At 41.1% G+C, this 16037-nt stretch overlaps 1 protein-coding gene and 1 long non-coding RNA gene across 18 annotated transcripts in view; one reads left to right on the top strand and one right to left on the bottom strand.

The window, feature by feature from the left end:
• LINS1 (lines homolog 1) overlaps positions 1-16037 on the top strand; it is a 33668-nt gene that overhangs the window by 834 nt on the left and 16797 nt on the right. For 4 of the 17 annotated variants that reach the window (XM_063640051.1, XM_063640043.1, XM_063640058.1 and 1 more), the window contains one exon: positions 77-351. The exons of 6 other annotated variants lie outside the window; for them this stretch is intronic. The gene's annotated coding sequence lies outside the window, so the exon portion shown is untranslated. Of the gene's footprint in view, positions 1-76; positions 6760-8312; positions 8502-16037 lie in introns of those variants that run through there. 7 more of the 17 variants (XM_063640047.1, XM_063640049.1, XM_063640054.1 and 4 more) reach the window with 5 other exon arrangements.
• On the bottom strand, positions 10937-13434 carry LOC134736756 (uncharacterized). Its single transcript, XR_010120983.1, has 3 exons — positions 12732-13434; positions 11393-11535; positions 10937-11065 (listed from the first exon to the last, which is right to left on the bottom strand). It is a non-coding gene; the product is annotated as an uncharacterized lncRNA (long non-coding RNA).

A 16037-nucleotide genomic window follows, 5' to 3' on the forward strand; every position in this document is an offset into this window, starting at 1 on the left:
GCTTCCTTCTCTCCTCCTTACCCCGGGCAGCCCCCGCCCTCTGCCTGCCGTAAAGTTGCCTTTGCGTTCGCGACAGTTAAGGGAGGCGTGCCGAACGGGGCAGACATTCGTCTCCGATTGGTCTCACTCACTTCCCCCTACGGCTTCCCCGTGGTGGCTTCCGAGGCTCCGCCCCTGGCGGAGGGACTCAAAGCCGTTGCTAAGAGACACTCTACGCCGAAGGCGGTCTCTGCGCATGCGGGAGGAGGTGCCAGCTTGTACTTTCTGTGAACTACGGTGGCCCAGAGCGGGCATTTGTGTTCCCTCAAATGGCGGCGTGAAGAGAGTTCGCCTGAGCTAGATTCCAGGCAGGTAACCGGGACCGACCGCCATGCTGGCAGCAGGGGAGGCACGAGTGCGGCCAAATGAGAGCCTGGTTCAGGGCTTAAGGTTGGGAGGGCGGCAGGCTCCAGGAAGCGAGTAGAGCGGTGCCCAGTTTCTCCGCCCCTGTTCAGCGCTTCTCAGACGCAAGTGCCTGGTCTTGGCGCCGCTGTCGGTCCTTGAGACCCCGTTAGCTTCCAGGCTGGCAATGCCTAGCCTGAAGTGGGAGAAGGGACTCTCTTTGGGATAGCAATGCCGATCCAAGGAGTTTCCTGAAAGGATAGCAACGTTGGCGGGTTCCTGTGAATGAATGGAGAGGGGTCGTGGGGAAAATGCGAGATAGACTGATCAAGACGTTTGTTAAGCACTTTATTCATCTAGCAAGTGTTTACTGGCCACTGTTCTAGTCCTTGGGGAGACAACAGTGAACAAGATCGTGATTTCGGGGAGACAAACACAAAATTATCAGATAGGGATGGGTTATATGAGGAAAATCAAGCAGAATGGTGGAATCGATTTTGACCAGGACGTGATGGGCTTTATTAGGTAGTGCTATGGTGTGAATATCTGTCCCCTTCAAAACTCATGTTGAAATTTAATCCCCAATGTGGCAGTACTGAGAGGTAGAGTCTTTAAGAGGTGGTTGGATCATGAGGGTTCTGTCTTCACGAGTGGATTAATCTATTCATGGATTAATGGGTTATCATGGAGGTAGAACTGGTGACTTTTTAAGGAGAGACTTGACAACACGTGAGCCTGCTCAGCCCCCTGGCCACGTGATACTTTGCAGTGCTGTCTCCTGACACCAGATGTGGTCCGTCAGTCTTAGACTTCCCAGCCTCCAAAACTAGACAATAAATTTCTTTATAAATTACCGAGTTTTAGGAATTATTTTATAAGGAACAGGAAACGGACTAAGACAGATATGAAAGGTCTCTGAGGAAGTGACATTTGAGCAGCGATCTGAATGACAAAGAGCCAGCCATGCCAAGATCTAGGGAGAGAATTTTGCCAGCAGAGAGAATTAGAAATGCAAGGCCTCTGGTGCTAGAATATGCTTTGCTGTTTACAAGAACTGCCAGAAAGAAGGCTAGGGTAGCTGAAGCAGAGTGGTGGGAAAATGACTGGTAATGAGACTGGAGGGTGGGGCATAGAGGTGAGAAGACGCGGAGAGTCAGATCTTGAAGGGCCTTGGTAAGCCTTGTTTAGGAGTTTAGACTGTATCCTAAGAAAAGTGGATTGGTTTTTCAGAAGGAAGTGGGTGTAGGGTGGGCCAGGATGCAACCACTTTGGAAGGGATCGGTTGCAGCTGTCCAGAGTAGAAGTGCAGTAGTGGCAGTGAAGATAGATTCAGCTTTTTTATTTTTGTCCCATTATACTTCCCAGCAATCATATTTCGTAATTTCAACTTTTTAAATTTCCATTTCTCCTTGAAATTGGTAGCTGAATTATACTTAGAAACAACTTATTCAGGACTATTAAATGCTATCAATTTTTAGTAGCTTTCGGTCTTTCAATTCTACCATGATTTCTCCGTTTTTTCTTTTTTTTTCTTAACAGCAGGACTCCAATGTAAACAAATAAAATAAAAGAGGTATTTTATTAGTGTTGTTAAATGAAATGTATAGGAAGTCATTGTTTTAGATTAAACCCCTGCTCTAGGCCCAACAGACCAGGCCAAATCAGAATGGAGTTGCTGGTGCTAGCTGCCACGTAATCAAACAACTTAGAAATGGGCCAGTTGTCAAAAAATCCGGAAGATACACAGCCAGTAGTCAAGGAGGCCTGATTTACCTGAGCCAGCATGATAAAGAAGTCTCTCCTCCATTTTGTCTCTATAAGGAAAGTAACTTTGAAATGACCAGTCTGTCTTTTATTCTCTTTTTGCTTCTTCAACCCTTTTCAGCCCACCTCTGCTCAGCTAATCAGAACAACTTTTCTAAATTTTTAGTTGAGATGCTGCCAGATTCATGAATTGCTAATAAAAGCCATTTACATCTTTAAATTTGTTCAAATTTTGTTTGTTTTTGTTTTTGAGACAGAGTCTCCTTCTGTCGCCCAGGCTGGAGTACAGTGGTGTGATCTTGGCTCACTGCAACCTCCGCCTCCCAGATTCAAGCAGTTCTTCTGCCCCAGCCTCCCGAGTACCTGGGACTACAGGCACACTCCACCACACCAAGCTAATTTTTGTATTTTTAGTGGAGATGGGGTTTTACCACGTTGGCCAGGCTGGTCTCGAACCTCGGACCTCAGGTGATCCACCTGCCTCGGCCTCCCAGAGTGCTGGGATTACAGGTGTGAGCCACTGCACCCAGCCTCAAATTTTGTTTTTTAACAGTTCAAATATAATGTACAAGTTCAGTTTTATAACATTTACTGATTATAGAGTCAAGAAGTTTTGAACTCACAAAAAGAAGGAAAATAGGGAGAGAGAAATGAATAAATATGTAAATTGTCGTGGAGAACATATTCATTCTTATAGCAGACTCAGCACCCGTGCAATTCATATGGTGTATTTGCTAAATGGTAGTTAAGTAGAGAGACGGGGGCCTAAGAACTTGTTGGTGAAGAGCCTAGAAACAGAGTTGTCTCCTAATTCCTAGTTATTTGTATTTCTGGCCATTTGTTTTTCATTTAAAATCCTGCCTTTGAGTTAAACAAACATTTTCAAATTATTGAAGTACATGATTATATCATAGCCAAGTAACATCATATTGTCAAAGTTTCACAGAATGTGCTACTAGATAATTTTAAATTGCTTTATTGAATTGGTGCTATCAGATTTGCTAATTTTTATAACTTTTCATTGATGTAAAAGCAGTTTAGATTGCGGAATATTTTTAACAAGTTAATATTGATTAGGGTTTAACAGATATACTTCATTTCCCATTAACTTAGTTAATAATATAAAACTCACAAAAATGGGAACATCTTACAACATGTAAGTGAAATAATTTGGGATAAGTATTTATGAAGCTTGATTCATGAAATCCTGACTCAGTCAGAATTGAGTTTATTTCTTGAGTAGAAAAAGACTTTATCATTGGAAAAATGCCCCAGCCCCACTGCAGCAATTCTAATTTAGCTGGTCTCCAGGGAGTCCAAGGCTCATGGATTTTTTTCCTAATGTTCCAGTGATGTCAGTGTCAAGGTCAGATTCCAGGGTCAAGGACCACTGCCCAGGAGGCTGTGTCCTGGCCCATAAAGCACTTGGTGGTGGAGAGAATGAGCAGTTTATGTTCTAGTTGACAGTAGGCACTGTTCTGGGCCTGCAGGTGGTGTCTGGGGATCTTGGTGTAATAAAGAGGGCCACCGTAAAGACAGATGCAGCACAGTTTGGAGCCCATCATCTGGCTTGTTAGCCCAACTTAGTTCAGCTGTACCTGGCAGAAAAGGAGATGGGGCTGGGTAGAGAAACTGTATTTCAGACCTTGGTCATCACAGCAAAAAGAATGCTGAAAGAAAGGAAGCTAACTGGAGGCTTTTGAGTTCTTTATAGTTGTTGCCCTGGTAATTTAAGGGATTTTGGTCTTCTATGGTACTCTACCACAGCCATTTTAAGGTGGTACCTCAATGTGTGTTGCTTCTGTCAAGTACGTTGTCAGATGTGTCATACGGTAAAGACTGAATGAGCTCAGAACTTAATCCCTGCTATGGATACTACTGTTTATAATTCTTTGATGCTACATTTTTATTATAATTTAAAATTCACAACTTAAAATATTACATGGTGTTTTTAAAGTTTTTTGAGATCAAAATGGTACTAAAATATACTTTGGGACTGATTTTAGGATTGATACATATACACTACTAAATTAATCTTCAGCCAGGAATGTATTCCACAAATACAAGTACCTACTGTGTATCAAATGCTGTGCTAGGAGCTAGGGAAGAACCAAGCAGACAACTCTAAATCATACAAATCATTGCACAAATCGTTAAAGTATAATTGTGACACATTCTGTAAGACAGGGCACCAGAGCTGGAAGACAGAGTATCACCGGAGGACCTACCCTGCCAAAGAAAGTCATATTTAAGCCTAAAACAAAAGGGCAAGTGGGTGGAAGGAGAAGCATTGTATCAAGGCCCAGAGGCTGGAAGGAATCTTTCAAGGTTAATAAATAAAGACATATTGACATCTTCCTACTTGAGTTGTACAGGTGTTTTCACATATAAGCCATTTAATTTTTGCAAATCTTTGAGTATGCTACTTGGCTGAGGTAGATAGATAATCTCATTTTATCAATTGAAAAATCAGATCTTGTCTGTGTACAGAATTTAGGAGTTTAGTAAAATCTAGACAGTATCACATCTATAGACGGTTCCTAAACGCTACCCTGCCACTGGTGGCGGGTTTGTGGGGGCAGATGGAAAAGGGACAAGGCATAGACTGGAAAAGGGGAAGACTAAGGAAAACCTTTCAGTGAAATATTTCATTCTGAAGTACCACTTAAAACATAGTCATAATTTAGCAATTAAGTGTAGAAAAGTATCATTCATATTGATACATTGGCGAGTTTCCACTTATTTAAAAAATGCTTAGCATTAGCATATAAAAACCTAAGGAGCTCAGATTCCTCATCAATAAATCAAGTAGATTGCGCAGTGGTTCTCAAGGTGTAGTCCCTGGTTCAATTCTTGGGCCCTCCCCAGACCCACTAAATCAGAATCTCCAAAGTGGGCCCAGCCATTTGTGTTCTAATAAGCCTTCCAGGTAATTCTGATGCTACAGTTTGATAATTATCTCTAAATTATCTCTGAGATTTTTTCTAGTATGAACACGTTATGATTCTAATGTCCAGCATGAATCTGTGCTATGTTTAAAAGAAAAGATTTGCCTTTGGAGTGTCACATACTAGAGCTGCTTGAGAAAGATACTGTTGCCAGCAGGCCAGGTCAGGCTCTTCGCTTCTCTGCACAAAAGAATTGGAAAGGGAGACCACGGTGAAAATGTAGAAGGTTTGTTGCAGAGTGAAAGCAAGTACACACTCAAAAGAGGAGCGTGGATGTGCTCAAAAGAGGCGTGTAATGTGGTCAGGGCTCCCTAGGCAGATAGGCATGATGAAGGCACAAATATTCTGTGATAAAAGGAGAGTGTTTCCAGGAAATGGGCGGGCAGTTCCCTGAATCAGGGCGCCACCCTTTTCTTGACTAAATGTGGTTAATCTGGAGCTGTCATGGCTTCAGGTACGTGGCAGGGAGTGGGTGGTTTCCCCAGGGAAGTTTTATGGTAATAGGGGCATAATGCAGCCAAGAGTGTGCATTCAGTCAAGTTTTTGGTCATCTTGGATTTAACCAATTGCAGCAGGCTTCCTCTTTGTTACATTCTTATCTGTGCCTGGTCCCCAGGTAGCCCTTTCCCATTGGCACAGCTGCCGGCATTCACCTATGCAAGCTTTTACTTGCGTATCTACGCTTGCAGCTTGATTTTTCAGGCCGCTTTTTGTTAGAAAAGAAATGATTTGGGGGCTGCTTTTTATTAAAAGGGAAACCTTGCCGAGGACTCTTACCCTCACTATCTAAATAATTTCTAGCTTCTGTATCATCAGGCTGTTACCAGTATATCACTTTGACAGAAAAATGCTTTTAAGCATTAAGTCTTTTATCTATAACTTGATTGCCAGGCTTTTCCTTCATGCCAAAAAAATCTGGCCTGTTTCAGAGTCCTAAGACAAGAGTTTAATAGGAAGACAATTTACAAACGTGACAGAGTTTGTATTCTCACTATCTCAGAAGTAACCTGGAAACTTGTTAGAAATACAAATTACTGGGCCCCACCCCAGAACTATCTTATGGGAAACTCCTAGGGTAGGGCCCTGCAGTCTGCTTTCATAAACTTGTCAAGTGCATGACACAGTTTGAGTACCATTGTTTTGAGGAAAAGGAAGGATGGTGTAGCACTCGGAGGCCAGTAACCTCCAGCACCCGCTTTAGCCCTGAAGGTAAAGAGAGCTGGCAGTTCCTGGAGCTTGAAAGTCCAGCCTGCCTTCTGCCCCTCCCACTCCAAATCTCCTGGAGCCTATTGGGGCACTGAGGAGAGGGAAGAATGGAACTAAAGGGAAGATACTGGCACATGGCATGCTGTTGGAAGATATCTGCCCTACTTGTTTTAATGGGGAAGGAAGGTGCTCTTGTCTAACCAGACCCATTTTATTTTTTCTGTCAAAAATGCAGTTTTGATTGGTGGAGGGAACCAGAATCTTGGAAGACAGCCTCGGTTTGGGGTGCCTCAACTTCTGCGTCAAGTGTCACTGCATCTTCATTAATGGAGCAAAATAGATTAAGTAGTCTCTTGGGCTGTGGTCAGATTTGAACCTATTGTTGAATTAGGGGAAGGCCTACTATTGACTTTCCCAGTCTATTAGTCTATGTAGTAGCCACATCATATAAAGAAAACTGGTAATTTTTTTTACTTTTAATATTGACCATGAAAATAGATTATTTTTGTGTTCTGAATTCAAACATAGACATATCTTTTTAAAGATAACCACAAATTGTTTTCCAAAAAGGATGTGCCATTTTTCATTCTCACCAGCAGTGGAGGAGAGATGTAGTTTCTCAGCATCCTCCCCAGCACTTGGAGTCGTTTTTAGCTCTTCTAGTAGTGGTAGTTCACTGTAGTGTTAATTCATATTTCTGTAATGGCTAATATGGTTAAGCATCTTTCTGTGTGATTATTTGCCATCTTTATATCCTCTTTGGAGGATGTCTGTGCATGTCTGATCCATTTTGTAATTGAATTTTTTTTTTAATGTTGAGTTTTGGGAGTTCTTTATATATTCTAGATACTAGTCATGTGCTTTGCAAATATTTTTCTTTAAGTCTGTAGCTTGTCTTCTCATCTTCTTAGGGTTTTTTGCAGAGCACGTTTTAAATTTTGCTGAGTTCTGGTTTATCAGTTTTTACATTTGTGGATCATGCTTTTATGGTCAAGTCTGAGAACTCTTTGACTAGCTTCAGATGGCTAAGATTTTTCCTACATTTTTTTTCTAAAAGTTTGAAGTTTACAGCCATGACCCATTTGGGGTTAATTTTTGTAAAAGGTTGGAATTATTTTAGAGAAAGTAAAATCAAGGTCATAGTCACCCTTATTCACAGTGCCTTTAATGTTGATGAACTGTTGATGCCCGAGGAGGAACAGTGGATAGTTGATTTTTCACGAGGAGCTTGCCGGGTTTGGTATAGCCACAAAAAGTACGGTCAGCCTTCCATATCCACGGATTCCATTCCAGTAGGTTCTGCTTCCCTGGATTCAACCAACCCCAGTTAGGGAATTGGGGAAAAACTTTGGCTACAGCATGGAGTGCTGGCTGCCAGGGGAACCAGCCCTGTCCTCAAAGTTGGCACTGAACATGTATGGATTTTTCTTCTTGTCATTATTTTCTTTTCTTTTTTCTTTTTTTTTTTTTTTTTTTTGAGACGGAGTCTCGCTCTGTCACCCAGGCTGGAGTGCGGTGGTGCAATCTCGGCTCACTGCAAGCTCCGCCTCCTGGGTTCACGCCATTCTCCTGCCTCAGCCTCTCCGAGTAGCTGGGACTACAGGCGCCCGCCACCATGCCCGGCTAATTTTTTTTGTATTTTTAGTAGAGACGGGGTTTCACCGTGGTCTCAATCTCCTGACCTCGTGATCCGCCCGCCTCGGCCTCCCAAAGTGCTGGGATTACAAGTGTGAGCCACTGCGCCCGGCCCTTGTCATTATTTTCTAAACCATACAGTGTAACAAATATTTACGTAGCATTTACAATGTGCTGTGTCAAATATTTTAAGTAATCTTGAGATCACCTAAAATACCTAGGAGGATGTGTGTAGATTATATGCAAATGCTACACCATTTTATATATGGGACTTGAGCATCTGTAGATTTTGGTACCCTCAGAGAGTCCTGGAGCAAATCTCCCACGGATCCTGAGGGACGACTGCTCTTTGTTTTGTTCATAAACTCACAATTCCAGAAACCCATGTCACTGACAGCAGCACTACCAACAACATTTGATCTCACGAGATTCATGATCATTAACCGAAATCAGAGACCCCTGAAGGTCTGATGACCATGCTGGCCTGTTGATTCCGGGGCTTAAATGGAACTGTAGTCGGCCCTCTGGATCCACGGCTTCCACATCCACAGATTCAACCAACCTCAGGTAAAAAAAATTCAGAAAAAATAAAAAATAACAATACAATAATAAAAATAATACAAATCAAAACAATACAGTGTAACAACTATTTACACATCACTTACATTGTGTTAGGTATTATAAGTAATCTAGAGATGATTTAAAGTATATGGCAGGATGTGCACAGTTTATATGCAAATATTATACCATTTTTTGCCAGGGAGTTAAGCATTTAAGCATTCATGGATTTTGGTATCCTTGGTGGATTTTGGAACCAATCCCCCACAGATACCGAGGGTTGACTATACAATTTAAAAAATTCAGTCAAATCGCTATCCTGATTAACATTTCAACCTGTAGTTGCTGAGTATCTTTTGAAAAAATTAATCTTAGTTTATATTGGGAAATTGCATAGTAATTGACCTTGATTTTAGATGTTGCATAGCATGTGAAAATGATTCTGAGCACTATTGTTTTACAGTGTGAACAGTTAAGCTGTAGGAGTTACTATTTAATTTGAAGTCCAATGTTGAACTCTTGTCCTGGGCTTTTGGAGCACCAGTGGAAGTTTGAAGAGTGCTTTGGTGGAGTGGTGAAGGGCGCAGACTCTGATATTAGATTTTCTGGCTTCACATCCTGACTCTGCCCCTGAAGCCCTGTGACATAACATCTCTCTGTCTTAGTTTTCTTATCTGTAAAATGGGTATGATAATTAAGCACCACCCCCCCGCCCCATAAAGTTGTAAAACTCACTCAGAGCAGTATCTGGTACATAGTAGGTACTCAATAAAGTTTAACGATTCATATTCCTAACACAGCAATTTTATGTGAAGAGGGGTGGGAAGTATGTTATTTTATATTAATAAACACATGGTTTTATTAGGCATAGAATGCAAAATTCAAATAGTTTACAGAACTTAAAAAATAGAGGCTTCAGACAAGTTTTATACTTAATATGGGTAACCCTTAGGCCACTTGGTGTGGGATTTCAGCTTCTCTGCCAAGAGAAAACACTTAAGAGAAGCACTGCTCCTTCACTTACCTAGTAAGACTGCTCCAATTGTTTGTTTCCAGGCTAGAGAAGTCGCTCATTTATCATATAGATGGCCTCAGAGCCTGTCAGCATCCTGTGCACCCTCCCTCAGACTCTTGGGTTTGTTGGTGTCTCTTAAAAGCTTGTTGTCTGAAGAGTACACATTCCCCCAGGCCAGCATGATAATGCAGAACGAGACGTGCAAACCTCAGAGCATCCACTTCAGAAAAAATGGTGGTCAGTTAAATCCCCTGGTTTGTTTTCTTAAGGATTTGTCTTTTCCTTTAATACCACAATTGCTTTAAAAAACACACACAAACTACAGTTTTCAATTCCAGTGGGCTACCCACAGACATTTATTTTGAAGACAGTGTAATTAAGAGGAGTTTATGCTTGATCACAATAGAAACAGCCTAGCACCTGTTGTCGTCACTCATTGATTAGCCGCCTGGCCCCTTGGCATTTGTGACCTGTATTGCTAACAGGAATATTTTTTGATTTCCATCTAAGATTCCAGGCCCATCTCCTTTAAGCCTATTATTTCCTATGAGACTAGAACAATAAGTTGATCTTTTGTTAAAGTATATATATGGCCTTTTGTCCTGGGTTCCTGAAGCAGCTCAAGACAGCTTCAGAGCACTAAAGGTAAAAGGCAGAGTGTTCTGTTATTTATAATAAACGCTTTTCACACACCCCAGCTTATGTTAATGAGGTGATTTTTTTGGACCATCTAGATGGCTACAGGATGAAGTGCTCGCTGCGGGGAGGGAACCAGCCCTGTGCTCAGAGTTAGAACTTTCAGCCCTACCCCCAGTCTCAGGAAGGGGAGAGGGACTCAAGGTTGAGTTTATCACCAAGGGCCAGTGATTTAATTAACCATGCCTGAGTAAGGAAGCCTTCGTAAAAATCCAAAAGTGTTATCAGTTGATGAGTGTCCAGGTTCTTGGCGTCTTGAACAAAGAAAGCACAAACGAAGCAAGGAAAGACACACAAAACATACAAACAAAGCAAAGAAAGAATGAAGCAACAAAAGCAGAGATTTATTGAAAACGAAAGTGCACCCCACAGGGTGGGAGTGGGCCAAGCATAGGGGCTCAAGAGCCCCGTTACAGAATTTTCTGAGGTTTACATACCCTCTAGAGGTTTCCATTGATTACTTGGTGTACGCCCTATGTAAATGAAGAGGGTGAAGTAAAGTCACTTAGTGTACGCCCTGTGTAAATGGAGAGGATATTTCATAGATTAAATGTTTCCATTTGATTTAGTTCTAGGAAGTCAGTGTGAATTAGCCTTATGTTCCTGCCTCCAGACCCTATTCTACCTCATTTCTCCCCAGAAAGACGTGATCCCCATAAATCTTTATGGAGGCAGAGGGACCAGTGGTCTATCTTCTGCAACTGCTTTATGCTGGCTTGGGGCACAGTCCCTACCTGTTGGGAATCACGGAACTCTCGCCCCACTCTGTCTGGTGGAGGCAAGGTAGCTCCTTGATGGCCAGGAGTGGTGTCTGGAAGTGGCTGGAACCTTTGTTGCATGATCATCCGAAGCTTGATGGTTTCTAGGCGAGAGGAAATGAATTTGGTTGAAAGATTTAATGGAAACTTCAGGGAGTGGATACCTATGCTGCCAGGAATGTTTTCTAGAGATTTGCAGAAGAAAAACAAAACCTAGTCTGTTCTAGGATCTATGTGTTTCCTTAACGCCTTAATGCAAGCAACTCCATTTTGGTTTGGTTTGGTTTGGTCTGTTAGGGCCTAGTGCATGAGTTAGTCCAAAACAATGGCCTCCTATAATTTTGTTTTAAAAAATTCTCCCTTTCTGGTCAGGTTCTCACTTAGGTGAGAGTGTGACCAAAACTTAGGGCCTTAGCACAACTCTCAGTTACCTTCATTTTGGGTTTCTGGTCTCAGTGCATGATTCATAGGTTATGGTGTCCTCATGTTCACACATTTCTTTCAGCCCTTGTCATTCCAGTTGAAGAGAAACCATTTGACATTCTAGAAATGGCTGCGTGCAACCATTTAAAACCTTTGAGAGAATACAGCGCACAAGGGAAACTATTATTTTTTTTTTTTTTTTTTTTTGAGACAGAGTTTTGCTCTTTTCACCCAGGCTGGAGTGCAATGGCACAATCTTGGCTCACTGTAACTTCCGCCTCCTGGGTTCAAGTGATTCTCCCACCTCAGCCTCCTGAGCAGCTGGAATTACAGGCATGTGCCACCATGCCTGGCCAATTTTGTATTTTTAGTAGAGACAGGGTTTATCATGTTGGCCAGGCTGGTCTTAAACTCCTGACCTCAGGTGATCTGCCCGCCTTGGCCTCCCAAAGTGCTGGGATTAAAGGTATGAGCTACCATGCCTGGCTGAGACTATTGTTATGACTATCAGGAGGATAATACCAAGAGTTTGGAGTATGCTTCTTCCCTGGGGTTCCCATAAACCAAACCACCTAAAATCAAATAGATCAAAGTATGAGCTAGATAAAGAGCCTGCTCATTTAACCAAGCAATCTCTTTGTTAATCCCCTACGATGAATCTCTATACTTTTCATTTGATGTATTTCTCCATAGGCCACAAGTGCCAGCAGCTGCACAGATACTTCTCTGTTCAGCCAATTCTATCATAATTTTAACAAGAGAATTTAAAGTCTGTTATGTAACTGTAGCCTTTAGAGAAGAATCTGTTATACAGCCTATCATGAGGGAAACATTTCTTTTTTTTTTTTTTTTTTTTTTTTTTTTTTGAGACGGAGTCTCGCTCTGTCGCCCAGGTTGGAGTGCAGTGGCGCAATCTCGGCTCACTGCAAGCTCCGCCTCCCGGGTTCACGCCATTCTCCTGCCTCAGCCTCTCCGAGTAGCTGGGACTACAGGTGCCTGCCACCACGCCCGGCTAATTTTTTTTTTTGTATTTTTAGTAGAGACGGGGTTTCACCGTGGTCTCAATCTCCTGACCTCGTGATCTGCCCGCCTCGGCCTCCCAAAGTGCTGGGATTACAAGCGTGAGCCACCGCGCCCGGCCTCATGAGGGAAACATTTCTAATCATTGCTTCTTTTGCAATGGAAAAGGGCCATGGAAAAAGGACCTAACAAATGATGCCCTTCTAGAAGATTGAAGACCTCCTAGCAATGTTCTCTTTAACTGGTGATATGGGGTTAAGAGGAGTGAACCAATGTTCTGTTTCTGACTGATTATGAGGCAATGTGTGTACCATTAAAGTTTCTCACCTGCATTGGACCTTCATCTTTTATCTGTCGAAGTATAAGTTTATTCATATGAGGCTGGCTGCAAAATCCTTCACAAATAAAAGTGTACCCCATAAGTGCATACAACAGACCCCCTTTTCATTTCTATTGTTCTTGGAGGCATAAGCAAAAAATATTCAAAGATAAGAGTCTCATAATAGTAGAAGTCTTGATCTGTGGTCTTGGGAAAAGCTGTTCACATCAAGGATGCCATGTTCTTCTGGGGAGCGACTTCCTTGGTTAGCTTTACCTTAAGGGTTCCTATGGGTGTACAGTTCCAAGAGTGTGGAGGGACCCTCCTCAGTTGTGAGATTATGAACCCAAAGTTCAGGGTTCCAAAGTTTTGCTGCACTGTGGATGGCAAGGACAATCTTTCTCCAATGTTCTCAGAAGATCTAATCTTTAGGCTCTAGATTTGTGAAGGGGTTGATTGTCCTCAGCAAACCATAAAAAGTTTTCTGTACCTGGTGAAAATACACTGTGGTGTAATGACTTAGTTTTATAACATGAGCCCTCTTGCATGGGAGAGCTTTTATATAACCAGAAAACATGCATTGAAAATAATAATTGAATAAAATCCCTTTATAAAATGTTTAAATGGCCCATCAGGTGACCAAATGTACCTGAAGCTTTGATTGTTTTCCCAGGAATATGGGCCCAAACATTGGCTATAAACTATTTCAGTAATTTATAAGCCACCACACCAATATATTCAATTTGGATCATTTTATCTTTTCTATGATGAGTCATGGAATGCAGAACTTTTAATAATAAAAGCTTTAAGGACTCAGAAAGGACAAGGTGGCCATCCTGGTTCTCCATGAGTCCATGCTTAATTAACATTAGACTTATATCCTCTTGAATACCAGTTGTTTCTCTACATTAGGTGCATAGCACTGGTAACTGATGGGTTATCATAGGTAAATTGACTTAGATCGTGGAGTTCATTCAAAATGTATATCTAAAACAATTTCAGTATCAGCTGATTTAACATGAAAATCTGACAAAAAGTATTTTCTTGGTACTTAATTCTTGTTCTACTTGGGTTAGCAGCTTTATACAAGGAAATTTGGTTATTTCTGTGGTTTAACCCTTTAGGCAAAAATGTACATTCCTATGCTTTCTTATATAGTGTTTTACCAACAACAACTTTCACTTTTCTTACACACCTTGCATGTAAAACTGTTTCTTCAGTAGTCTCAGTTACCTGTTACATTGTTAACTCTTAGCAACTTTTACTTTTGGTGAAAACCTTGATAAGTTTGGGGTTTTAACTAAGTACTAGATGTGGAGGAGCCTAGAACCCAGAAAGAAATGCAGATAAAGTCTGACTCTAGCATCTAACTCCACATGTCCCAGGCCCTACCTAGCTGTAAAACAGGCAAATTGTACAGTTAAGAGTCATAGTGGCATTTACAAAGCATTTAGGAGACATAATCACCTTTAAATTGTACAACATTTCTTGCATAAATTCTTTTTCATAAATTGTTTCATGACTTACACAGACCATCTATCACATGCTTGGACTTTCTGACTTGTCCTAAACGCCCCTCTTTTAAACAAGCAGTTATTTTACTTTAGGACAAGAATTTATCATACAAGATCCTTTCTTATATAAAACCTTCTTTGCATAGCTAGAGGGCATGGCTAATTTCACATGTCCCCAAGACTTATCTAGAACCTAATGCTCCAGAATAAATTAAGCAATTTTTAAAAGTCAAAGAAGCAGTTTGTGACCTTAAAGCATTTAGCAAACCTAATATCTGATCTGCATAATTTAGACCAAATGTTTATATTTGTGAAGATATTTTTATTTTACCAATAATCTTTAAAAACTATCTTTATTTCCCAGAGATTACTTAAGTCACATGAACTAAATGAAAGGCATTACACTTTTTACTTTTCTGACAAAATATTTGATTTAAACTCTTATTATTAACCAGCTAATTAAAGCTCTTTTATATTATACACACAACACATATAAATACACAGAAGATAAAGGATTCATTCCCTGAGCCAGGAATTGAACCCTAAACCCGGGCCACTGTTGTGAAAAGAGAAAGTACAGCCACATAGTTACAAGGTCAAGCTCCCAAGGACATGACTGACCAATTTGCTGGGCCATCTTGAATAGTGGGCTTTGGGGGCCCTACACATGCATTTTATCCTAGGGTACCCCTCTTTATGACAGAACAATACAGGAAGACACAGAGCACACCAGATTCACTACAGCTTAAGACCAGCCTCAGAATTCCTTTTGTATTAATTAAAACTTTATAGAGGGGATAAACAGTGACATTTACCTTTCATTTAACCAGTTTGCACAAATTGAGAGAGAACAGAGTCTGACTACTAAGAAATTCTTGCCCTTTTGCTGGCATGCCAGATTTCTGGGCTCTTTCTCCCTGACCAGCCCTAGTGACCCTAGTCAACTGTAATGCAAACAAACACATTCCCATGAATTAAGAATATTCACAAATAGCTTCAAATTTTGGAGAAATTAGGCAGAGTGAGAAATATGACTCAAATTCTATTTACAAAAGTATAATCAAGACACTTAAAGTATCAGGAAGCCTAAACTCCAAAAAAGTTAGTTTAAGATTAAAAAGCTGGTGTGCTCCATTAATTCCTGCAGGCCCAACAAAGGTAGCCTAGGAATTCCAGATAAATGGGACAAATGATGACTTTCTAGAAACACATAGGAAACAGAATATCCACAGAACCAAATAAAAGCCTTCTACTTAGGAACTTAAAAAAATCATGGTTTTATATATATGCATACACGAGCAAAGCCCTGAGGAGAATAAACAGCAAACGAATGAAAGCTAGAAGCACAAACAAGCAGAAAACCAACCCTAAATTTTCCCACTGAGTCTATCCTGGAGGCTACAGTGTTACCCAGGGCTCCAAAAAACCCACATAATGAATATTGTATTACTATTACAGAATTTAGTTTCTTTAAGTTCACCAATATCATTATACATCCTGTGCAATCAAGAAATTCACTCTAGGCACGTGACCTATATAAGTACTTCATTGCCAGCACTATCCATGCAAAACAGTAAACACAGTGTGAAGCAATGCGAGCACATATGTGAAATTTGGCTCCACACTAAATCTGGCTTCAGGCTTAACTATATTAAAGAATTGCCAAACTGCCAATGCTTTTTCTGTTGTTGTTGTTTTGTTTTGTTTTTGAGACAGAGTCTCCCTCTATTGCCAGGCTGGAGTGAAGTGGTGTGATCTTGGCTCACTGCAACCTCTGCCTCCTGGGCTCAAGCGATTCTC

This window comes from Symphalangus syndactylus, chromosome 5, assembly GCF_028878055.3.
Source record: "Symphalangus syndactylus isolate Jambi chromosome 5, NHGRI_mSymSyn1-v2.1_pri, whole genome shotgun sequence".
Classification (NCBI taxonomy): Eukaryota; Metazoa; Chordata; class Mammalia; order Primates; family Hylobatidae; genus Symphalangus; species Symphalangus syndactylus.